Source organism: Ochotona curzoniae, unplaced genomic scaffold (assembly GCF_017591425.1).
Source record: "Ochotona curzoniae isolate NIBS_2020 unplaced genomic scaffold, NIBS_Ocur_1.0 scaffold_4683, whole genome shotgun sequence".
Lineage (NCBI taxonomy): Eukaryota > Metazoa > Chordata > Mammalia > Lagomorpha > Ochotonidae > Ochotona > Ochotona curzoniae.
In genome coordinates this window covers 13,664,600-13,680,457 of record NW_024467121.1, presented here as the reverse complement: position 1 = coordinate 13,680,457, position 15,858 = coordinate 13,664,600, and the positions used below count along the sequence as shown (strand labels likewise).

Genomic DNA, 15,858 nt, shown 5'->3' with positions numbered 1-15,858 from the left:
AACCAGAATGTGGAGTGATATTAATGAGAATGGAAATATCACTGACCTGGATATCGGAAAACCTGGGTTAGAGCCTTGTTCCTACCATTTACTCTCTGTATGACTTAAGTCTTTGGTTCACTTGTCTAGATGTTTCCTTAAATGAAGAAAGAAGGGATTGGACCATTCCATCTCTTCATTGCCATCCAGCTCTGAGATTTTAGTCCGTAGGATTCTTTTGCCTTCCCTGGATATATCACAGCATCTTTTCACATAACCCAAGGCAACATTTAACAAAATGTAGTCATCAAACCTGATGCAACCCAATGGCTTATGCAACTTCTAAAATAAATATATACTGACTCAGGTATTCCGTTCATCAAGAGGCTATGTAAATACAATTTCGTAAACTCTTTTCATGCATTCATAATGTATAAAACAGTGCACATGACTCAACGGCAAACAAGTCACTGCCTGTGACTACATCAGGAAAAGACCACAGCTCAGGAGAGGAAAATCATTATGCTTCACAACAGTTTCTGAAAGACTCTTCTCTTTTGCTACAAACTGAGAAGGCTGGGAAGAGTTTGGAGTCCTGAAAATGGTGAAAAACAGAGATCAACCATGGCAAAGGAGATGAAGAGTCCAACTAGAGCTCATGAATGGCTTCATGACAAACTATGAGTACCCAAAGGACCCATCTTTTCAGACTGTTGACAAAAAGAGGAGGTTTGCTTGGGCTGGTGCCATGCCATGGTAGGTTAGACCTCTGCCAGTAGAGCCAGCATCCCATATGGGAGCCAATTTGTGCCACAATAGCTTCATTTGCGATCTAACTCCCTGCTTATGGCCTAAGGAAAGCAACAGCAGATGATTCAGTTGCTTGGACCCATAAGCCCATGTGGGAGACCAGATGAAGCTCCTGTCTCCTGGCTTCAGATTGACTCAGCTCCAGCCATTGTAGCCATTTTGATAATGAACCAGCAAGTATAAGATCTCTCTATCATTCCTTTCTCTATAAATCTGCCTTTCAAATAAAACCTTTTTTAAATCTTTTTTTTTATGCTTAAATTTTCTTTTTTATTAATTTATTTTATCTTTGGTGTTGTTTATGTAATTGAGAAGAGTATATAGCCACATGGACACTGATAAGAGTGGGAAGGTCGAGGTATGAGGGAACGTGGATGAGACAATTGCATCCAGTTGGTTTTTCTCTTTCTGTATTTGGAAGAAGGTGAGAAAGAAGGGGAGAGGGCTACTCGCAGCCTAACTGCACTAGCACCCAGAAACAAAGGATGACCACTTAATGCCATCCCAGGGCCCTCAGTGTGGAACATGTTCTGAGGGCACTGCTTAAGTGGTTTCGATAGTTCTGAAGTGTTGTAAATCTTAAAAAAGAAAAAAAAATTTTTTTCAAAGGATACTTGCTGTGGTTTGTTCCCCAAGTTCTCCTGACTCGTTCTATCTGATGTGAGGGTTATCAGGCACAAGCATGAGGAACACTGTGCCGTGTGCTTGGGCAAGGTAAGAGGTTGGACACACACATTCTCTATGGAAATTGCAGGCAGCATTTCTGCCTCCACTTTCCTTTGTTTTTGCTTTGCTCTCCTCCCAAGTTTTGCCGTCTTAGACAAGCCTGTATTTCACAAATTTTTCACCAGCTCTTCTCTTGAATGGCAAGATTGTGTCTCATCCCTGCCATGAACATCTGCTCGCTCCATGCATGAAGTTAAGCTCCAGGGAGGCTGTGGACAGTAGGAGAGGATGGTAGAAATGCAGTTGCATGCCTTGCTCCACAGTCGCAGCTCTGTGTGTCCATCCTCCTGGCATTCCAGGCACAAGAAGCAACTTGAGCTGCTTTTGATGAGAAAAAGTAATTCAAAATGCATCTTTCTTCCTTGCCCTCTCAAGATGCATCCCCTTGTGGTATTATTTTTTTTAAGATTTATTTATTTATTGGAAAGTCAGATATACAGAGAGGACGAGAGACAGAAAGATCTTCCATCCCATGATTCACTCCCCAAGTGAGCGCAACAGCCGATGCTATGCCGACCCGATGCCAGGAGCCAAGAACTTCTTCCGGGTATCCCATGCGGATGCAGGGTCCCAAGGCTTTGGGCTATCCTCGACTGCTTTCCCAGGCCACAAGCAGGGAGCTGGATGGGAAGTGGAGCTGCTGGGATTAGAACCAGCGCCCATATGGGATCCCAGCACGTTCAGGGCGAGGACTTTAGCCACTAGACCATGCCTCTGGGCCCCCCTTGTGGTAGTATTAAGTGTCCCACACACCCTACCCTATGAGCCTGAGCCTTAACCACACAGTCAGCTATTTGTTAGCCCTAAGTCCAGCCCTTATTGCCCTCCTTGCTCCCACCATTCCTCATGTCATCCTGGCTTGAAGTAACGCAATAACTAGTCCCTTCAATGGCCCAATGTCAGAGCCGCAAGTAAGTTTTCCTCTAAATCCCTGGTTTGTTCAGCAGACTTGTGAAAAGAGGAGGAACTTGTGCGATACTGTGACTATCTCTCATAATTCCCTTAGTAGTAAAGGCAGCTATCTAGCCACATGTACCAAAGGATTTCAAGTCAACAAGCTCCCCTGCCCCCTTAGTGCAGGCTCATCATTCCTGATATGATACACTGGTTACCTTGTAAGTAACCATATGCTTATGTCAGATGTCATATATTTAAAAAAAAAAAGTACCCCATTCAGTTGGCTGACACAACAGCAAGGATTCATCTGTGTAAAAATGACAACACTTTGCAACCAGCGTAGAAACTGAAGCCACAGGATGAAGAAGTCAAGTGCAGATGAGAGAAAGTCAGTTGGGGTCATTAGCCGGCACCTTCCCAGCAGGAGCGTGGTGCCATAGATAGAGGGGGAAGGCGTGGGGCATCTGGGAGGGAATGGGGGGGCTCTAGAAACTCGGTTCCAGGGGCACAAGAACAAACGCCGTGAGCGTTCCCAGCGTTGCCCAGGCAGACTCTGTCCCATGGTTACGTTTCCACTCTCTCACAATGAATGCAAAGCTCTGGAGAATGAATGGGTTTTGTTTGGCTTTTCTGAGATGCATCTTAATTCAAGTGCTTAGCCTGTGTGAGTCAGAGGCAGGAAAGCCTCCAGCTCCACACAGCTGGTACTTTTCCATGCCTCCCCCTGGATTATATAACAGGACACATTTTTAGCAACTTCATTCTGGTGGCAGAGAGTTCTGAGCTAAAACTTCAACTTTCCAACCCTCATACTCTCAAAATCTGAAGAGAAATGTTTTGGAGCTATGCAGGACAGAGGTTGGAGAAGAATGCATCCTTTTTATATGTAAGAGGAATTAAGAAATTTGATGCAGTTGTCTCAAAATATTTTCTTGTTCCTGTATTTAATTGGGAGTAGGATGAGAGAACCTGAGAAAGACTGTCTCCCACATGGATAACAGGGACCAAAGTACTTGAGAAGTCACCTGCAACCCCCCCCCCGCCCCAAAGTGGACATTAACATAAATTTGGAATTGGAAGCAGATTTAGAATTCAAGATCAGGTACCCCAATGTAAGATGAAGTGTAACAGTCTTAACTGCTGTGCCAAATGTCCTCTCCCAACGCCACAGAATATTGTGCTTGTTTATTTTATTTAAATAACATAAGAGCACAGGAGAAAAAGAGAGAGATCATCTATCTGCTGGTTCACTCTCCCCAGGGCCACAGCAGCCCCAGATGAGCCAGACCAAAGCCAGAAGCTTCTTCCAAGTCCCCCAGATTAGTACTAGGCTCCCAGGCACCAAGGCTGTCTTCTGCTTCCTTCCCAGGTGTACTAGCAAGGAGATGAATGATAATTGAAGCAACCAGGACACAAACCAGCAATCACATGGGATGCCAGCATTGCAGGCAGCAGTTTTATTTCCTACGCAAAGACTGCCTCCATGATTATCAAGTTCACAATGCACATTAAACAGGGACAAGGATCAGCTTCACTCTCTCAATTTCCATCCCGCTTACAGGACGCCCAAGCTTCCCCTCTTTGGGCCATTTGTTCAAACCTTCCCCTTGTCCAAATGACCAATTTTGATTGTGTCCTCTCCAATGTAAGTGTCCAGGGAGCAAAACCCAAGAGCCCTAGGGCAACATGTCTTCCTCTGTGCACCTTCTGAAAAGCCATCTGCGTGATGAGAAGCATCTTCTTTTGAAATCACCAAAGAAGATACAAACTTAGTCTCAGCTAAAATCACTGGGCTACAGCCAAACAGGAATCGAAAGAAGCAAAGGCAAGGGCAGGGCACCATGAGCTGCAGCTGTTCAGCAGTTGGCCATTGGACCCCTGTCTGGTTTCCTTCCTTCTCATGCCCACAGACACTGCTTAATACCTACCACACTAAGGGCTTCACAAGATAATAGTGTTGTCATCTACACTGAGGACTTCAACTGAATTCTGGCCCTAATACATACCTGATTTTTGCAGCCAATGGCCTTGGTGTTCATTTGTTTAAGCTTCACTTGGGCCACGGCCTCTTTTGTAGCTGCAGGTCAGACTCTGAGAAGCAAACCAGGAGGTTTGTGGATGTGTCTTCACAAAGACAATTCAGATCCTCTCACCCTATTTCCAGAACAGTTGTGTGTGTGTGATACTTGTCTGGCATCTAACTAGGTAATGTGGCTTTCCTCAGAGTACCATCTCTGCTTAGTGATGGCAACAGGATACTCACAGTTGTCTACCTCCATCAAGCTGGTCCACAGACACACACAGTAACCACCCAGCCATTCATATCAGGCATACATAGGAAATACACAGGCACTGAGTGACTGCGTGCCCACACAACCAGATGCAGTCAAAGATGAGTAAGATCCTCTTCCTGTATCGCTCTCCTAAATACTTCCAAGGTCTACATGAAAACCACACCACAATGAGGCCAGGTGTGTGTATCCCAATCCAAGACGGGAAATATCACATGAGTACCTTGAAATCACTCATGTTGGGAGTGCTTTCCCTGCAGAAACGGGCAAACAAAACTGTAAATCTGGGGTTTTATTGGTGGTGTTTTGGTTTGAGATAGGTTATCATTATCATCTTTTTCCCTTCCTTTTTTTTTTTTTGAGATTTTTTTTGTCTACAGTTAGAGAGGAATTAAAATTCTAGAGCAGAAAGCTTATCTTCCGACTTTAACGGAATATGGTAAGATTTTACATACAAGATAGTTTATTGGTTGCACATTACAAGTTGAGTAGCTTTTTATCAGACAACGAAACAATTTCAGAAAGAATAATTGTGAATAAAACCACAGCAGTATCAAATTCTCCCTAAAGCTCTAGCAATTCAGAGAAGGAAAACAGTACAAACAATTGTGCCACTTAGGGCAGGATAATTGGGCTCTAAAGAACACCCAGGTCTGAGCAGCTGGGTGGGGGCAGGGACGTGGAGGAGAGTGTTAACCTAGAACCAGGATCACAGCCATGCCCCATGAGCGACACTGCCCAGCTCTGCTAGGGCAAAGGGGAAGGCAACACTGAGGCAATCCTTTCTTCTCCTCTGCCCATCCCTGGAACCTCCATGAAATGTTCTGAATGCCAAAAACATTTAAAACATAAAAAAGAAACGCTGCACAGAAAAATCCCAGCTTCTACAGTATGGGGATTCCTCAGAAACTAAAAATAGATCCTATTGTAAGACCCAGCCATCCTAGTCCTGGGAATATACCCAAAGGAACTAAAATCAGCGTATGAAAGAGTTATCCTTAACCCCATGTTTATAGCCACTCAAACTTACAATAGCTAAGACATGGAATCAATCCAGATGCCCTTCAATGGACAACTGGATAAAGAAAATGTGGTATATATACACACTATGGAACACTAAGCAGTCAATAAACAGAATGGAATCCTGTCTTTTGCAACAAAATGAATGCAACTGGAGACCATTTTACTTAATGAAATAAGCCAGATCCAAAAACGAAAATATTACATGTTTGCTCTGATTTGTGGTATCTAATATACACAGTGCAAAAGCTGACATATATGGTCAAGTTGACATACTACAATTTATTGCTTGTAGTCCTTGTCTATACTCTTACAGAGCAAAAAAGTCTATTTGTTGAATTTGTGATTACACAGTAAATCAAAAGAATTGCAAAAAATTGAAAGAAAAAGATAGAAGGAAATATAATGTTATTTTTTTCTTTGAGTATTGTCTTACATATAGTTGCAAGGGTTGCACATCCATATGGGTCTTCAAATAGGGTGGAGATGGTTGAGGTGTGAAGGAAGGTAGGTATGGAGGGAGTGGGTAAGCCACTCTGCTGTCAAACTACATCAGCATCCAGGAATGAGGAGACAATCATTTAATGTTGCCTTAGAGAACGCGATGTGGGTAAGAGTATTCTGATAGTATTCTAAGAGTATTTTGATAGTTCTGAGACATTGTCAGCTTCAATGCACCAGAGTTGGGAAAAATTCCAAGGTTTGTTGCCTGACCAAGTCTGTTTCAATGCATTCAGTGTGTGTTGTGGACTGTCCCAGCCTGGCCCACCCCAGATCTGGCTCATAAATATGCAGATGGGTGCTGCAGCTCAGCCTGGTTTGGCCTGCCTCAGCCTTAGTTCTCAGTCATCACTGTGGGCTGCAACCTAGCAGGTGAGTTCCCCAAGCTCCCCTACCAAGCTCACTCCCAGCAAGTGCTACAGTCCAGCCTGACATGGCCAGCTGCCAGTCCTGGCATTCACTGGGAAGTACTACAGCCTAACGGTCTGCATCCTTCCCCACTTTCACTAGTGAGTGCTACAGCCTAGCCTAAACTGACCGACCCCCAGACCTGGCTCTCATGTGAACCTGCAGGCACCATGGCCTAGCCCAGGCTGTCCAACATCCATTTTGGCTCTCAAGAGTGCCAGTGGGAGCTGGGCATACACCACTCTGGCCTGCCCTCAAACCCAGCCCACATGCATGATGACAACAGGTACTACAGACTTGCCCAGCCAGATCTGCCCACAGTTGCCACTCTCGCAGCCACCAGTGGAAGCTGCAACAAGTAGGAGAGTCCCTAAAGTTCCTCCACAGTGCTCATTCTCAGCTCTGGATCTTGTGCATGCTGGTGGGTGCCACAACCCAGCCTGGCACAGCCCATCCATACTGTTAACTCTCATTGGTGTGTATTGCAGCCTACCCAGCCAAGCATAGCCCATACCCTGTCCTAGCTTTCATGCATGCCAGTGAATGCCACAACCTGGTCCAGCCAGGCCTGTCCCATACCTGGCACACACAATTACTGATGAGTGCTGCAGCCTTGATTGGCCTTGTCTACTCCCTATGCCAGCTATTTTCCAAATGGGAGTTACAACCTAACAAGGGAGTTCCCTAAATTTCCCTACCAAGCTCAGATCTCATGTGTGCCAGTGGGTGTCACAGCTCTGCTTGGCAAGATCTGCCCTCAGTCCTAGCCTTTGTATGCGCCAGTGGGTGCTGCAGCACAGCACAGCCTGATCTGCTCTCACTTCTAGGAGTATCAGATGAGTTCCACAGTCCAACCTGGCTCATTTCACCACCACCCCCAGCTCTCCACACAAACCAGCAGGTCCTGTGGTCCCACACAGGTGAGCACACAAGTCCTCTACAGAATGTTTCTGCAGATCTGAGTCTCTCACTTTCTGGTGGAAGATGTAACCCAGCCTGACATAGCCCAGCACCTGCTCCAATGCTCGCAGGTGGGTGCTGTGGCCTAACCTAGCCAGGCATGCCCCCAGTCCCAGTTTTTGCATCCACCAGTGAATGGTGGGCAATGTTATTTATCCCAGCCCAGGTCTCCCATGTGTGAGGGTGCCTCAATCCGACCCAGACATGCCCTCCGGTTTTGCCCCTCTAAACCACTCCATCTCAGCTCCCTCACATATCTTCAGGTGCAGCAGTCGTGTCTGTGGTTGACTTCAGAAGTCATTCCTCCCGTCAAACATGCCCTCAACCACTCCCACTCCCATATGTCCCCAGACCGCCTTCCCTGGGAAATCTGCAGCACTCCCTGTCTGCCTGGGAGTGTCTCCACCCCGTGTTCCCCACTTCTCCCACATATCTTTAAAACAAATAACATAGAATAGGTAACTATGCAGGCACACTGGTATAATTAACACAAATTTGGTATTTACCAGACCCAGAATGCCCTCCACAATTGTCTGTTTTTTTTGTTGTTTTGTTGTTGTTGTTGTTGTTGTTGTTTTCTCAGCACCTTCCCAGGTACAAAATAACCTATGCAGTTGCCTATATCTAGGGCAAATATCACCATACTCTTAAAATTGTACCTATTAGCTACATGAGATCTGCTCTTCTTATATTAATAAAAAAGGAATAATGAAAAAAGTTAAGGTTGGAACCAGAGTTAATAGATTCTAAGATCAGCAGGGAAAGCCCAGCATTTTGTAGAAGAAAGACAATGCAAATTTGAACAAATCAAGGCTGGGTCCAGGGCCTTGGAGGAGAGGCTGTGCCCACTTCTTGGATCCCATCTCACAGTTCACTGTCGGCGCTCACAAGATGGGCTGGCCGTGCAAAGCAAGACCTTGGAGTTGCCAAGGCAACCAAGGTGAAAGAAGTTTCCCTCCGCCTAGAGTTAGGGAGTGGGAGGGTGCAGGCCATGTTGCCAGAATAGGACAAGCTGGTCACTGAAACACTCTCCTTCAAAACACCTCCTTATCATCCCAGATGTCTGGATCCCCCTATGCCCATTCCTATATTCATGACTGTGAGAAAGGAAAAAAAAAAAATTTTAGCTCCCAAGCTGTTTTGCCTAAAGCCAGAGTCCATTCAGACATTCCTCTTGCCTGCTTCTTTGTGAGGCCATGTTTTCCTAGTGCTTTGCTTTGAACAGATTTCTGTTATGTTTGCACTTGTCTTCCCAGTTTAATTTCTATACTAAGCTAAGCAAAGAACCCACGAAGCCTGGCCACCAACATGATTGTTATACAATCTTTAATACATCTTGAAGTCGGGGAAATACAGCTTTGATTATAGTGTAGGAAAAAACTGTAAGACTGATGAGTTGTGGTAATAAACATGAAACATGATTGTGTGTGATTTATAGCCTTGTGACACTTGTCCGTGTGTCTCATCTTCATCATAATAATGTGGATATTTTATGATGAAAGAAGAATGATAATCAGCAGCCATTTAACTTTACTTTAAAACACATACCTGCTATAAGTTCTATACAAAGTCCATGTGTTATATAATATGAGCATATTTTAATAATTATTTCTCTTTTCTATTCTGAAAAAAACTCACCTTCTACATTCCTAAAGATGGCAGAGATAAGGCTAGAGAATCATTCTTAATTTGGGTTCTCAGTAGAAATTCAGCATTCCTCAGTTTGCTACTAAGCATCTGTGCTTCCCCCAGGTGAGTATTCCCTTCCTTGGACAGAACTACTCTCATTCTTCCTTCTTTCCCACAATATGAATGGTGGCCTGGAGGGAATTCTGCTTTTTATGGACTAATCCTATGTTTTAGGAGCAGGTGGTTAGCCTAGCAGTGAAGATAGGTCCATCCCACACTGAAGCGCTTTGGTTCAGTTCCTGGCCTGGATTCCCACTAATGCTGACCCTGCGAGACAGAGAGGGTGGCTCACCTCTGTGAGAGACCTGGATTGCATTTCCTGCTGCCTGCTTCAACTTGACCCAATCCCAGCATAGTCCCAGTGTATGGGAATTTGAGGAATAAACTAGCAAATAGCAACATGCTCTCCTCTCTCTCTAATATGTATTTGTTTATTTATTTTATATCATGCTATAAAAGAGTAGCATAATGATCACTTCCTACCTACTGGAATGGCTAAAATCCCAGTGGTAGCACCAAGGCCAGCAAGGATACTGAACAACTCTCCTTTATTGCTGGCACAAACGCAAACTGGCACAACCACTTTAGAACATAGCTTTGCAGTTCATACAAAGAAACATACCTTAACCATAGGATCCAGGAGTCGTGCTCTCAGGTATGCATCCCAAATGATTTTCAAAGCATTTACAAACAGAAACCTGCACATGGATGCTGGCAGTAGCTTATTTCAGAACCGCCTGAAGTTGGAAGCAGCATACCCTTCTGTAGGTGAACAGATAAATAAACTGTAGTACATCCAGACAATAGAATAGTATTCAGCACTGAAGAAGAAAATGAGCTACCAAGCCACAAAAATACATGGAAGGAACATAAATACATATTACTAAGTGAAAAAGACCAATATGAAAAATGTTCTGGGTGTGTTACATTCTGGAAAAGGCACAATACTGAAACCAGGGTAGCAAGTAGGAAGGACCAAGCACATGAGCCATTCAAGACAGTGGAAATGCTCTTTATGACACTGAAAAGGTGGATACATACCATTGTACATTTCTCCAAATCCACAGACTCACCAACACCAGCAGGGAGCCCCATTGCAGGCAGTGGACTATGGGTGGTAGCAGTGTGTCCATGAAGATCTACTGGGTGCACCACAACCACCACGCGGGACATGTACAGGGTATGGGTTCGAAGGGGATTCTTCACATGTCTTGCTCATTTTTTATGACCCCGAAAATACTATTCTGTTATATATATGTGTGTGTGTGTTATATATATAAACATATATATCACGTGTGTGTGTGTGTGTGTGTTTGAAAAAAGACAGTAAAAAAATTAGCACAAGGAAGAAACCCCAGAAGGGCTTGCCCTGAGCATACCTGAGGGCCATCAGGTGGCGCAGTGGAGCCCTTTTCTGGGTGTGAGGTTTCATTCCGAGTCCCTGCGTGGGGTCCCAGCAGCAAAATGAGCAACACAGACAGATGAGCGCTGAAAACAGAAGGAAGAAGCCAGAAGCAAAAAGAAGTATCAATCACCTGAACCAGCTACAGATTAGACCAGAATGCATCAAGCTGCTTCATCACTAAGTCATTCCTGCAGGGAACTGTATTTGGAAGAGTAGAAAGAACAGCAAATCTGAGGGGTGCGGTTCTGTCCATTTTGTGCATAGCTTGGTAAGGAATGGTTTAAGAAATGCCCACTGGTGTGGGAGGAGGAAGCAACAGCAACTGGCTCCGTTCTAGAGACAGACTCTAACAGTGCATCTCTTCCTGCCTCCTCGGCAACATCTCCAGGCTGCATGACAAAGAAGCTTGGATTCAGCTTATGCCGTGCACTTTCGGAAACTTCCTGAGCCTCGATGGGCCCATTTGTAAAATGGGGAAAATATTACACCCATCCTCCCATAGCCATTCTGAGATAATTTATATGGAGATGCTTTATAAACTAGAAATCACCACATAATAATTTTATCATCATATTCTATTCCCCCAGAATCAATCTTTTTCTGTACCCACAGCCTTTATGAGATGGGGCTATTGGAGAAATTACTTTCATTTCACCAGTACCACAGTATTCACTTACTGTCTAGTCTCCCAATCAGTATTTCTCTAACTCTATCAGGAATCTACATAACTGCTCAAGTTATGTTGCCCTTGCACTGTGAAGAATGGAATCCCAGAATTACATCATAGGGATTGGGAGGCCTGATTGAGCCCAGAGAGACCCCTGGCTAGACTTCGTTCAAATTGTTGTCTTTGCACACGTAAAAGGACAATGGGAGTCATAGATAGAGCTGAGTAGAAAACTCGGCTTCTCTGAAATACAAAGGGAATCACACACATTCAAGACACGAGTGCAGAAAACCTCAAGAAAGATAGTTATTCACACTCATTCTGAAGTCGTTCTTTTATTGGATGGGGATGGCGCACAGGGCAGAGGTTGATTGAAGATCCAAAGCAGGCAAGGGCATGGTTAGGACTGCCGTGTATGTGGTAGTCTTCAGGAAGGTGTCACAGTGGCAGATGCATAATTAAAAGTGAAACATAGCTCTATGATGAGGAGTGGGTTTCCCAATCTTCAACCACACTGAATTAGCACAGAAGAGGATGGGTTTGGGGCAGTGTCTATGGCTTGGTTGTTGGTGGGCCTTACCTCCTTGTTTCTCACTATCTCCCTGCCTATCCCACTGTTTAGATACTTTAGTTAGTGGTCTCAGCATTTTGTGAGTGGAATAAAAACTCCTTAACTTGTTAATTAAGGCCCTGCAGTCTCCACATCTCTTTTCTACAGGTCCCAACATGTGCATGATGCTCTTTGGTCACTTACCATCCTCTTAAGTCAGCCCTTTAACTTTCTGTTCAGTGCATGGCAGAAGTTGAATCCAAAGACCTTGATTCTGCAGCCTGGAGATGCAGCTCAGGACTCCAACAGGTGTAACTCCTTTCTTTGACTTTCCCACTTCTCCTAGGTGAATTCTGTCACCCAGGTGGCAGATTTAGATGGACCTCCGGCTCTTTGATTTGACCTTGGCTCAGCCATAGCCATTGCAGGAATTTGTCCTCCACATTTTCTAAAATGTCTCTTCTTGAAAAGGAACTTTATTACCTCCTGTTCCCTGATCCGATCTGTCATTCAATTCCCTTAAAATCAATTGGGCTTCACCTCTAGCCCCCACATTGCCTAGCACATCTTGTAATAATAAAAACTTGATGAACTGATTAGGGCTTACATGCTTCACTTGTCTCCCTACCAAAGCATGAAGTTCTAAAGAGACAGAGTCCTGGGCTGGCTTTTTTCTTATGCCTACAATATGATGCAAAGAATTCTATACTGAGTAAGAGACATTTAAAGAGCAGCTGAATTGATTGGGAAGTGGAGTAGGGCAGAAGTACAGAGGAATCTCAATGATATTAGTGACCTTTTTGCAGTTGTGGGTTTTTTTCCAAGTTGAAAGGCAGACAGACAGAGCTCTCTCTGCTAGTCCACTCTCCAAATGCCAGCAATGTTCATGCTGAGACCAAGCCAAAGCAGGAAGCCAGGAAATGGCTCCAAATCTGTCACCTGGGTGACAGGAGCTCAGTTACCTGAGCTCAGTGTCTCCCAGGGTCTACATGAGCAGGAAGCTGGGATCAGAAGCCAGAGTCAGGGAGAGAAGCCAAGATGTTCTGACAGTGTGGGTCTAACCACACGGCCAAACGCCCACCCCAAGGCCTTAAAGATCATGGCTAATGTCAGGTGCATGAAAACCGCTTTTCAAATTATTTGAGGAACCCACTTACCATTTACTTGGTTATTTTTATTTTCTATCTGGCAGTTATAATTTCTCCATGTAAATTTCCAGTGCTGATTGTATTACCTCTATGTTGTAGCATTTTTAAAATTTTACTTCTTTTTATTATTACTATTTTATGATACAGTTCCATAGACAGTGGAATTTCCCTTATCCCCTCCCCAATTCCTTCCCCCCTCAGTGAGTTCCCTTTTATAATTACTATAGTATAGTTCTTCATACATAATCATATGTCCATCATTGTGGGCATGGACATGGCAGAGTCCAGCATCCTATTGTCAAGATTGGGAGTCCATCTTTGTTTGGAAGTAGAGATGCATACTGCATTGTATCCTCACATCTGAATATGATAGTCATCATTACAATTACTATACATCCTACCCGGTGTTGGAGGCTGACGGAGGACAGGCAGGGCGGACAGGCTCTTGGCGCTGGGCGTGCTGTGGGTCACCCCAAGGGGACACCGCGGGGCGCTAGGAACCACGGCAGGGCCACGCAGGCTGGGTGGCTGCTGGCGCGGACCTGCAGCCTGGCTGCGGCACCATAGGTGGGGACGAACACCTTTCTGAAGAAAACGTCCCGTTCGTTAAGCAGTTCATGTCTGATGAAGATAAAGCCCAGTTGGCCAGTAAACTATGTCCCTCAAAGACGAACCCTGGCCTTTGCGTCCGTGGGAACCAGGTTCTTCCAGGGTTGGTCTGATCTCTCTGAAGCTCGGCCTGATGCCCTTATGGACCAGGCATGGTCACAGGCATGTGGCAACACTTCTCCATGTACAGGACTGTCATGTCCTAAAATACACTTCATAGGAAAACCATAACGGGAAAATGGCAACCCTAACTGTAGGAGGAAAAACTGCATCCCGCTACCGGAAACCTATCTCAATATCGGAGTTTTACCAAGAACTTGGCTTTCCACCAAAGCAGAAAGTCAAAATCTTCCATGTCCCAGATAATGCTGTAATTAATCCAGGCAAGCCTCTGTATGCTGCTCACTTCCGCCCAGGACATCACGTGGATGCCACAGCCAAAACTATTGGTAAAGGTTTCCAAGGCGTCATGAAAAGATGGAGATTCAAAGGGCAGCCTACTACTCATGGACAAACAAAAACCCACAGGAGACCTAACGCTATCTCAACTGGCGAGGCTGCCAGAGTCTGGCCTGGGATGAAGATGCCTGGACAGATGGGAAGCATAGACAGGACAGCATATGGGCTGAAAGCGTGGAGAATAAACACCACGCACAATATAATCTACGTGGGGCCCAGCGGGGTGGCGCAAGTGGTTAAGGTCCTCGCCTTGCATGCCTGGGATCCCATATGGGCGCCGGTTCTATCCCGGCAGCCCCACTTCCCTTCCAGCTCCCTGCCTGTGGCCTGGGAAAGCAGTCGAGGACGGCCCAAAGCTTTGGGACCCTGCACCCGCGTGGGAGACCCAGAAGAGGCTCCTGGCTTCGGATCGGCATAGCATCGGCCGTTGCGCTCACTTGGGGAGTGAATCATCGGACGGAAGATCTTCCTCTCTGTCTCTCCTCTCTGTATATCTGCCTTTCCAATGAAAAAATAATAAAAATAAATCTTTAAAAAATATACATATATATATATATATAATCTACGTGAATGGCTCTGTGCCCAGACATAAAAACAGCTTAGTAAAGGTCAGAGATTCGAATCTGCGTGCATATAAGGATTTCTGCAAAAACCTGCGGTTCCCTACGTATTTTCCTGATGGAGATGAAGAGGAACTACCTCAAGATTTCTATGATGAGGATGTGTGTCAGCCCAGTGCACCTTCTGTAATATTTGCTTGATGCCACTGGGTGTGGCAGAACTTGTATAAACAGTGAGCCTTGAAGAGCCAGAAAAGTAACGAAACCAGGACTTACATTCCCAATTCTTGGTCACAGCAAGTGCCAGCTTGTTATCTTTGTCAGGGTCCTGAGCCACTCATCCCTCAATTACATTTGATTTTTAAAATTATCACATTTAAGGAAGAAAGCAGAATGGATTTGCAAGAACTGGTAACTTGTGGACACTTCATTCGTTGTTGCTGCGCATTTCCCATGTTGTCTCAAGAAGCATATACATTTAACTTTGAAGAATTGTCTTTGAGAAGGGCTGACTGCAGAACAACAGTGGGAAACTCCATAGCAACTACGGCACAGTCTGTCTGGATCGAGGGAACCATTTTCTAAAACTCATTTTCATCATTTTAGAATCTTAAAGGGAGAGCACCTGAACATCTTATTAGTTTCAGACACATATATTCAATAGTGGCATAAAGGCTTCTGACAGAGTGCACATCCCAACCCTGGCCTGCTCACCTCTCTGCAGCCAGGTGGCAATGGACTCTGCTGCTGCGTGGTGCAGTCCATCAGACAGCTGTGGAGGAGACTCACTTCCCAGCCATGACATCCTGATCTGTGCTGAAATGGATTCACTGTTATAGACTTTGTCTTGATGTAGGGAGCCTTGTTATAACTCAGCATGATTCAAATAATACATTTGGGAATGCCCACGACCCAACCACTGGACTCAGAACTCCAAACATGGAGGAAATTGCAGGTTCCATGGTCTCACCATAGAATGCATGTGTCAGAACTGGGCCTCCTCAGTGACTTAGATGGAGCTGTGGACAGCATATCCAGATGCACATGGAGGATATGGCAGTACATCAAAGCCTGCAGAGGACACCTGATACCATAACAGAGGATGGAGGACAGAACAAATCAATCAACTACACCAAGCAAAGAGTTGGCAATCTGAATACCTTGGCAAACAAAGTCTCT

At 45.0% G+C, this 15,858-nt stretch overlaps 1 pseudogene; it reads left to right on the top strand.

Moving 5' to 3' along the window:
• Positions 1 to 15,449, top strand: part of LOC121148208 — a 52,800-nt pseudogene extending 37,351 nt beyond the window's left edge.
• The last annotated feature ends 409 nt before the right edge of the window (positions 15,450 to 15,858 follow it).